Genomic DNA, 10,107 nt, shown 5'->3' on the forward strand with positions numbered 1-10,107 from the left:
ACTCTATTGGTAGTAGAGGAAGTGTTGTATCCTGAAGGCAGCTACGCATATCTGAGGGAGAAAGGCTCAAATGTCAACAGGAGCAACAAAGATCCTGTATCATGCACTAAAAATATGTTGGTCTATGAATAAATCAGTATGCACCTGCGGATGCAACTATCTATCCTACATTAGGAATGTATCTAGTCGTCACTTATTTTTCTGTGTGTCACTATAAGGAATGCTGTCCCATCAAGGGAATGATAACATATCATTTTTGCATCTGAAAAGTTTGTAGCAGATCACTTCTTACCCAGCCTGAGCAAAAAGATAGTTAAAGTTGCTAGCAAAAAACCTGAAACTGATAGTGTAAAAGCTGTGAGCAAGCAAAAGAAGCACCCTAAACCGGTGGAAATGGAAGATGGTGAGTTTTGATTGCATAGTGGGAGTGTTGAGCTACCTAAAACATTTTAAACCTGTCAGGAAAAAAACTTCCAGAAATTTCCTTGTGAAGTTAGCAGGAAAAAAAAAAAAAATCATTGGACACGAAATTAATTCCAGAAAATTAGTTGTTTGAAGATTCATTAGAAATAGATATGTCAGTATTCTTCTAGCCACAGTTCTACAGACTTGTTACAATACTGTGTTTTTTTTAGCTTTGAAAATCAGTTAAGGCTAATACTGTAGTTTCTGCTTAGTGTTTGTACCCATCAGAGCACCACTTGGTGGTGCTCATCGATTTAGCAGTGGCACTACAAATGGTACTGGCACTATGGAAAAAAAATGCAAATCCTTGAAAAGTGAGTCCTTTTGGAAAAAGACATATTTTAACCCTAAGAGTACCCATCTTTTTTTAAGTTTCACCATTGTGTTAATCCTCCATTTCTGTCACATTAAAAAAAATATTCATTTCATGTCTGTTTTTAAAAAACAGTTGGTGTGAAAGCGTAAGTTTATTAAGTACTTCACCTCAAACCATTGCTTACCCTTCAAATATTATGTTATTCTAGAAAGGAGCGTGTGTATCATCTAGCTGAGAAAAATACTAAAATTAAAATGTGCTCCAGGCATACTGCTTAGTTTTCTATCTTAATGAAATAAGAAAGTGTGAGCCACTGAAATTAATTCTTCCATCACGATTATTGTGTGGTTCACAGCTCTGAATACAAATAGATGTGAAATCAATAAGCTTTTACCATTTATAGCCCTTAAAATCTATATCAAAATCTCAGAAATCAGAGTGTAATACCACAGAATAAAACTGCTCAATAAGAAATATGCTTAGCTGGGGACAGTATCTGAAGAGCAGAGAAAGTAAGTCAGCCCAAATTTCTGGTAACATAAGGTTAATGAAAATAAGAATTTTTTAGCTCTGATACGGAGGAATTACACTGGGCCACTTTCAGAGGCTTTCTGATGAGTAAGATGACTTTTGCCAATGTTTTACTTGCCTTTCAGAGTGACCTAGATTGGCTAGATGTGATCCTGCTCTCCAGCTAACAAAACTCCTGTCACAGAAGCAACTGCTCCTGGCTTTCAGCTCCCATTAAATTCATACTGCAGAAGGAGAGCCCGCTTCTTACAGGTTTTTGCTGCGTGAGAGGAGCTCACAGCTCTTGTTACACAGGAACTCAGTAAGAACTGGAGGCTGTGAATGTGCCCTTAGCCATAGTTCTTGTATTTTGGAACCATACCTTACAGGTCCCCTCTGTTTTGAGCAAAGAAAAATGTTAATTTACACATTGAGTGATGTTAAAAAAAGACGATACACACTAAATCAGAATGGAAATATAATGGAGCCTAAGAAAAGAAACCATTAAATTAAGAAAGAAGCACTACTTCAGGTGCAATCTGGTGAAGCTGAGTTATTCATTGCCTCAGAAGTTTAAAGGAATGAGAAATACAGGTAGATTTTAAAATGGACTGAAGAAGTACCAGTTGCTTTTGTGAGTATCAATTGCTTTTGATAATTATGCAAGCTAAGAAACCTAATAATAGCTCATATTTGAAGAGACAACTTATTAACTTGCAGAGACAAATAAAAGAACATTTTTATGCCATGTTTATTGTTGTGCAATTAACTAGGATGCTTTAGACGCCTTTCTCTAATGCAGCAAGTATGGTTCTTACAGTACAATACTTGGCCTCATTTGTGGAATACTCTACGATTTCCTGTGAGGCACCACAACTGCAGTTTGCTTCTCAGAGTTTGTCTTGATGACAGTTAATCTTTATTTCACTCCTAATTTGGGATCCATGAACACATAAGAATCCCAGAGTGAAGAACAGCTATTTTCTTGCCTTTGTGAGTTCACTGGGGAATGTACATAGCTGCTCAATTTATCACAGGTCATCAGTGGCTAAAATTGAATAATTTTTTTTCAGAAAATTGTTAAACTACATCACAATGAACTCAGACATTTCCATGGGATTTCAGGCCATGATCCTCCCATTCCTCTGCGGGGATGATTTCCCACTGTGTCTTTATCTCCTGCTGTTTTTTAGAGGTGGTTATTCTAGCACTTCTTGAAATGTTGGAAAAGGGCTAGCATTTTGAACAAAACAGTTAAAACTACAAAAAATCATATCACCAAAAGTAAACTCATGAGAAACTAGTTCCTTTCACACCTTAAACAAACAATTGTTTTCTGACTGAAATGCATTTTTGTCCTGTTAACAGCATCTCTTTAAAGTTCCTTTTCATTTTTGGAGTGTCCAATTGATTTGAGTTACAGGCTGCATATTGTATTACAGGGCAATATTTGTTTTCTTTCTTATTAATCATTACCCATTCTTTGTCGATGTTTAAAACAATACGTATTTCCTTTAATCTGTGAATACAAGCTAAATATATTTATTTATTAACTGGTAGGCTGCATCCAATAATGAGGTAGCTCCATCTGCTTCAGGCTTGAGTAGACTTATGGCTGTCATCTGTGACAGCTCAATTCTGTATACCGATTGTTTTAGAACTTTGCAACAATTCAGTTTTGTCATTCTAATTTTCTTAATAAGGTGGATAGAATTTGTAATTACCGATGGGCTCTGCCCGCTCTGTCTTCTTTATAATGTGCTGAGCTCATGTAAAATCTAAAAATATAGACAACCATAAAACCATGTTTATAAACATTCTTCCTCTACAAAATGGTTAGTATATTTGCTTTGATTTTAATTTTTTTATCTCTTTAATTCTGCAAGGACCATGCCTTTTCTATCAATTAATGTTTTGAAATGGATGACCTATGAATGTGTGAGGAACACCCTTTAAACCAACAGGAATAAAGCTGCTGTAATTAGAATAACAGGGGGAGACCCAGAAATTTGAATGAAACTTTTTCAGTTTTAAACAAAAAGTTCAGTCAAGTTGTATCCTGTAAATCCCCACTGTTTGTGACTTGAAAAGCTACATCTCTTGTTGAAGTTACATCTTCAAAGGCAGCAACAAATTTCTCATCTTCAGGTGCAGAAGCAACAAAAAACCAATTCTAGAACAAGAGGAAAATATATTAGATATAGAAATGAGGTCACTGAGCTGGTTCCAGCATGGCTTTACATCTCAGCAATGTGGCCACAGAAGATTAAACACCAAATCACACCACATAATTCTTTACCAGTGTCACCTTATCATTCTATTAATTCAACATATAAGAGATAATTTTAAATGAATTTTCTTTTAAGCTTTTGTGCAAATGCCAGAGAAAAATAAAAGATGACCTTGAAACTTATTGAAACTCATGGTTAGAGACTCAGGCCAAGTTAGAAACAGAGCTTTCTCAGTACTTTTTGCATGTGACCTAATACACAGGGATTTATAGATTATTTTCTGAAAAAATAGTTGTCAGGGGTTTATGTTATTCTTAGGCTTTATATATACCTAATCACTGGACAGAACAGTTAAAGAACTATACAGGAACTCTGAATAAATGGTAGAATATTTTGTATATCTGACTTCTTTTCAGAATTAGTCTAAAACTCAAGAATTCTTTATTGTTTTTCAGGGCTGGTCAAAAGGGGGGCTTTTCAGAATGCTTAGAGCTCTTTTTCTATTAAATCAAATGTTTCTTTCCAATATGAAGTTTCACAGTTTAGCTGTGTGTTTTTTCTTATTCCTTTAAGGTTATGTGCAAAGACACATTAGATCGTATGAAATCACCCTGGATAGAAAATATAAACTCTATGATAGGATTAACTTCTTCATGAGATGCCCATTGCAAAAAAATTTATCAATACAAATTGTCAAACTCAATCACAGCACTTATCCCTAACCTCACTTGGATTTCAAGAAAATTTCTTACCAACATGAAGAATATTTTTTTAATATTCTTTAAAATATTCACACAGTCTACCGTTTTTTCATGTCTTTATGCTTCTATTTATTCTAATAGTACTAACACTCCTCATAATTTCTAATATGCTTATCCTGCTAGATATCCCCAGTAGTCTGTAGAGCCCACTATACTGCAATAGCTTCCTCCTTGCAAAGCTAGGTCCTGTAGCCTTATTTGTATCTCCTTTTTCTCTCATAGTGTTCATAATCAGAATTCCATTAATTTAGCTTTCTTTAAGGCTTATCATGTGAATTTTTGTCACATGAATTTTTCTACTGTGAGACAAAAAGCAGCCTTTGTCTTTGTAGCCTCAGGTGTTCTGTGGCTGAACAAGAAGCTATTGTGGTAACTCCTCATGGTGGCTTTTCTGCAGGCAGATTTTCAGGACGTGATGTTCTCTGAGACAAAGCTAAATGCAGCTGACATTTCATCACAGTTGAGAAAGTTGTGGGGGAGGTTTGGCCTGACCGAGGGTTTACTTTGGCTGAAGAATGAGCTCTGTGGAAAGCTGAGCTCTGATTACTCACAACCTATTGACTTGTGACTGTGTGATGGATGCGAAGCATCGGCATCTAAATTTTGCATATCGGAAGAAAACTGTCCAGAACAATAGTAATGCCTCTTAAGTCATGTTCTAACAAGTAATACTTGTCCATTCCTTCTGTTTCTCATCATTTTTCTTCTCTGCTTGTGAGTATTATATCAAGAAGCACAAAGACCTGTAAAGTACTGAGACCAGGATTCTCAGACGACTAAATGCACTGCTCTGACTTCACAGGGGCAGGAGTAGCCAGGGCTGGTCTTCATGATAGCAATCTCTGCTAGCATGACAAAAAAGTTTCTTGCTTCAGTGCATAATGTTGTTTTCTTAAAAGGCTTATTTGTAACTTTTTTTTTATTGCAAAAATGAGTTTAATTCTTACTCGTCACCAAAAGGCAACACAGCAACTATATTTAATCTTCAGTACTGATGTGTAGAAATACTTAAAACAGAAATGTCCTACTGCAAAGCCTAGAATATATCAATGTAAAAAACTGGACATACTAAATGAGAAGTCAGACTAAGTTTAATTAATTAAGCTCTCAGTTCATTGTCTTTATCACATTTTTGTTTGTAAGTTTTTATACACGAGGACCTTATCTGAAAGAGGATGTTGCATTTTATTTTTTTTTAAATTAAGTGTGATAATGTTAATTAGATCTGTCTGAAAAATAGGGTGAATGTTTATTAATGTTTTGTGAGCATTTATTTTAGATTTTCGGTGAAGAATCAAAACAAATGTGAATGTTAAGTCTAACAACAATAGTGAAGAATATAGCTTCAGGTCACTGGCTACTATTGAAAAGATTCCTGGAATTTGGATTTTTCTTTGCAGATACAATTTTTAAATGAATATTGTCCATAGATAGACACTAAACAGACAGACATGACAAAACAACACCTGCTTTCTACTCTATGGCACATGCAACTGTAGAGTTAGTGTTATATTCTCATCCTACCAATACACCTACTGTCTGTTAGTAGGGAAGATGCCTATAGCTGATAGAGCAGCTGAGACAGACTCATTTCCTGCTTTCTCTTTCTGCTAAGACTAGCACATAAGGTGACAATTAGTGTCATTTATGTTTTCCTTTCTATTGGTACAGACGTTTTATAACTGTGCATTTAAATAGTCACTTGTACCACATTTTAAAGCTACATTTACACATAGTATATTTATATTAGGCCAAGTAAATCCACTGAAGGGTGAAGAGTGTCGATAAGAAGAAGAAAATAAAAGGTGCGTTTATTTCTGTATCTATACATATCTACAGTTATATGTGTGTTGTATTTTGTAGCTCCTTAGCCATGTCATAGCACAAATTTCCCCCTCTTTTTTGAATAGAATTAAAAGATGTTCTTATATAAACATATAACATTTCAATTAAGGGAAGGGCACTAAGTGACAAAAGCAATAACACTCAGGGTCAACAATGCAAAGTACATTGCTATACACTGAGTACTTTGTTGTTACAAGGTTGTGCCACAAAACCTCAGCCATTGTGGAAGCAGAAGACAATATAGACTTGCCCTCTGAGCAGCTGTACTGGTTTTGGCTGCAATAGAGTTAGTTTTCTTCATAGTAGCTGGTACGGAGCTATGTTTTGGATTTGTGACCGAAACAGTGTTGATAACATAGTGAGGTTTTAGCTATGGCTAAACAGCATCAGAGTCCTTTCTGTTTCTCATGCTGCCCAGTAGACAGAGACAGTAGACTGAGGGATGTGCATTAGATTGGGCAGGGACACAACCAGGCAGATGACCAGAACTAACCAAAGACATATTCCATGCCATAAAAACGGAGGAAAGGGTAACGTTCAGATTTATGTTGTTTGTCTTCCCAAGTCCCCATTATGTGCTGCCTGCCCATGGCAAGTAGTGAATGAATTCCGTGTTTTCCTTTACTTGTATGTGCAACTTTCGATTTACTTGTTAAACTGCCTTTATATGGACTCATGAGTTTTCCCATTTTACCATACTAGTTCCCTCCCCCATCCCACTAAGAGGGAGTGAGCGAGCAGCTGTGTGGGGCAGAGCTACATACTGGGGTTAAACCATAACTAAAGCTTATATGCAAAGTCTTTTTCCACCACGCTAATCTACAAAGGTGGATTTTCAGGCCCCTGTGAAGCCCGTTGGATAGATTCTTTCTTTCTGTATGTTTGTATGGCACTGTGATCAGAGTGATGGAAGAAAGAAGTAGAGCATAATGTGTTCTATCTGCATAGACAAAGGATGTCATAATAGCGTGTTGTCATTCTATCAAGTTAGCACTTCAGAAACACAGCATCACCTTTTTTAAAAGTGTGGTTTAAATGCTAATATGAAACTATTGTGAAAGCTGTGCAACTTCTGCATCTTGAGACTACTTTTGCCTATGTATTGTTCCAAAAGTACTCTACCCCACCAGAATGTCCCATTTTCTTAACAGTTTATGATGCTTTAATCTCCACTTCTCTCAAATCCTCTGCCTTTCCCTTTCTTAATCACTTTGCGTAATGAAAAGTCCATGTATTAAGAAAGCATGCTGGGGTTTTCAAGCCAAGACTCCACTCAAACTAACCAGTCTTTGAATCTTATTATGTACAACAGAGAATATTGAATTCATTCCAGTCAGTAAGCTTTTTAATACGGTATGAGGCTGAACCAGATTATATCATTGACAGCTGCATAATATAAGCGGAGAGGAGTTGCTGCGTATAGTGGGAAACACTAGAAGCAGAATTAGAAATTTCTTTGCTTTATTTTGATCATAGAAGCTGTGCCAGTTTATGCTATTTGGTAGTGAGGTGATTTGTTAAAAACAATCAATTAATATTCACAAGAATTCCAATTATACTTAGGTTAAAGGAAGAATAAGAAAGCTAAGTATCTTGCAGAGATTCTGTTGGAAACTGCGGCATTGGAAACAGTTTTGGTTTTTTATAAGCTTATTCACCTGCTCATATCCTGCATATCCCCAAAGGGTAAATTTCCATCCTGGCCCATGAGTCTTTCTTGGTCAACAAGTGGATTATCCTTTACCAAGCAAATGCTCTTCCTGCTGGACTCAAAACTACTGGAGAGATTTTCTGTTCTTTCATCCGTCTATGAATATTTATTATTCTACTAGGTGAGTCTAATAAGAGTCTGATTTAAAACCATTGAACTCCAAAGGAGTCTTTCAGATTATTTTAATGGGATTTGATGCTGACCCTAAGACTTTATGTCAGTAGACGTTACTGGCAGCTGTAAGCATTCTGAAGAGATGGGGGATGAACAAAAAGGATCAGAGCCTGGTTTGCATGTATAAAGAAACTGGATGTCTCAGGTTACACTAAGAGGTTTTTGTTTAGCTGCTACATCAACTATTTGATAAATGAAGCTGACTTTAGTGTCTTACTCATGGGGTGTCAGAACACTGCTAATTTCTGTATTTTTTACTAGCCTACATTCTGTTTGACACCCAGAAGAAAAACAAGATTGTACTGTGCTGCAAATGGTAGGGAGATATTTGTAGGAGTAGCTGCCTAAATTGTGGTTTGAAGACTGTGCCCCAAAATAATGGAAGAAAATACATAGCAGAGGTTTATAAAGATAAAAATAAAGTACCTCTTGAAGTAAGGTATATTTGTCTTTTATATATATGTGTGCATATATATCTCTCTCTTACATTTAAGCTGAGAGGCACTGAAAGTTTATTATTCATATATGAATACACATAATAGTATCTATCTCTCTATATATACATTTAACTTTAAGTGAGAATATTAAATATTTTGCAATATTTCAGTGGCAACTACTTTACATGTATATATATGCATCCAAAGAGTCACAGACAACAGCTCAATGTCCAAAAGGAAACCAGTAACAAGGGGTTTCCCTCAAGGCTCTGTACTGGGACCAACACTGTTTAGTATCTTCATCAATGACATAGGTAGAATAAGTGCACCCTTAGCAAGTTTGCAGATAACACCAAGCTGAGTGGTACAGTAGATATGCTTGAGGGAAAGGATACCATCCAGAGGCACCTTGACAGGCCTGAGGGGCAGGCCCACATGAACCTCATGAAGTTCAACAAGACCAAGTGCAAGGTCCTACACCAGCAATCCACGATATCAGTACAGACTTGGAGATGAATTGACTGAGAGCAGCCCTGCACAGAAGAATTTGGTGATTTTGGTAGATGAGAAACTGGATATGAGCTGGCAATGTACGCTTGCAGCCCGGAAAGAAAATCATATCCTGGGCTGCATAAAGAGAAGTGGAAGCAGCAAGTTAAGGGAGCTGATTCTCCCCCTCCTCTCTGGTGAGATCCCACCTGGAGTACTGTGTCCAGCTCTGAAGCACTCAGTACAAGAAAGACATGGGACTGTTAGAGCGCGTACAGAGGAAGGCCATGGAAATGATCAGAGGGATGGAGCACCTCTCCTATGAAGAAAGGCTGATACAGTTGGGGTTGTTTAGCCTGGGGAAGAGAATTCTCCAGGGACACCTTATTGCAGCCTGTCAATGCCCAGATCTTACAGTTCCCATAGACTGTGGGGCATCCCTCCAACATGTCCATTGAACTCACTTAAAATGTCCATTAAACTCACTTAGTCCATGATTGGAGGCTCCATCTGTGAGAACAGTCTCTCAGGTCACATGAGATGGTATGTGGTGCTGGACGGGTGCATGCTGTATTTGAAGCTCATGGCTGGTGTACCTGATGCAGTCTATGCCCATGGTCCAAGGTTGAAGATGTTGATCTCAAGGAGGTTGCTGGATGCCAGCTGCTGAGGCTGGTGTATCTGATGCAGTTCATGCCCATGGTCTGCAGGTTGAAGATGTCAATCTTGAGGAAGTTGCTGGGCACCAGCTACTGAAGTCAGTTCTTATTACATCGTTACTGCACTTTACTCAGTCTCATCAATGTCCATCTGTCATTGATCTAGGTGATTCTTCTGTAGCAGCACTGATAGCCATCATAATAGTGATAACATACAACAGCAAAGTTATTTAACATTATAAAATTCTATTCATTGGCTATTCTCACCCAGAATCAGATCCCCATGAGGTATGCATCGGACCTCCCCATCTTCTTGCATCACCCACCAAGTGCATCCAGGTCCTTGTGCAAAAGCAATCCCACAGATGGGTTTGCCTTTGCCTGAGTCAGGGCTAACCCAGACTGTCTTCCCTAACATATTCTTCATATGCAGTACGGGGACTTTATCGCCTTCTACTGCATGTGGAAGTTTTGATTGGGCAGGGCCAGCTCGATTGGCAGATCCCCTG

Source organism: Charadrius vociferus, unplaced genomic scaffold (assembly GCF_000708025.1).
Source record: "Charadrius vociferus isolate BGI_N301 unplaced genomic scaffold, ASM70802v2 scaffold169, whole genome shotgun sequence".
Taxonomy (NCBI): Eukaryota; Metazoa; Chordata; class Aves; order Charadriiformes; family Charadriidae; genus Charadrius; species Charadrius vociferus.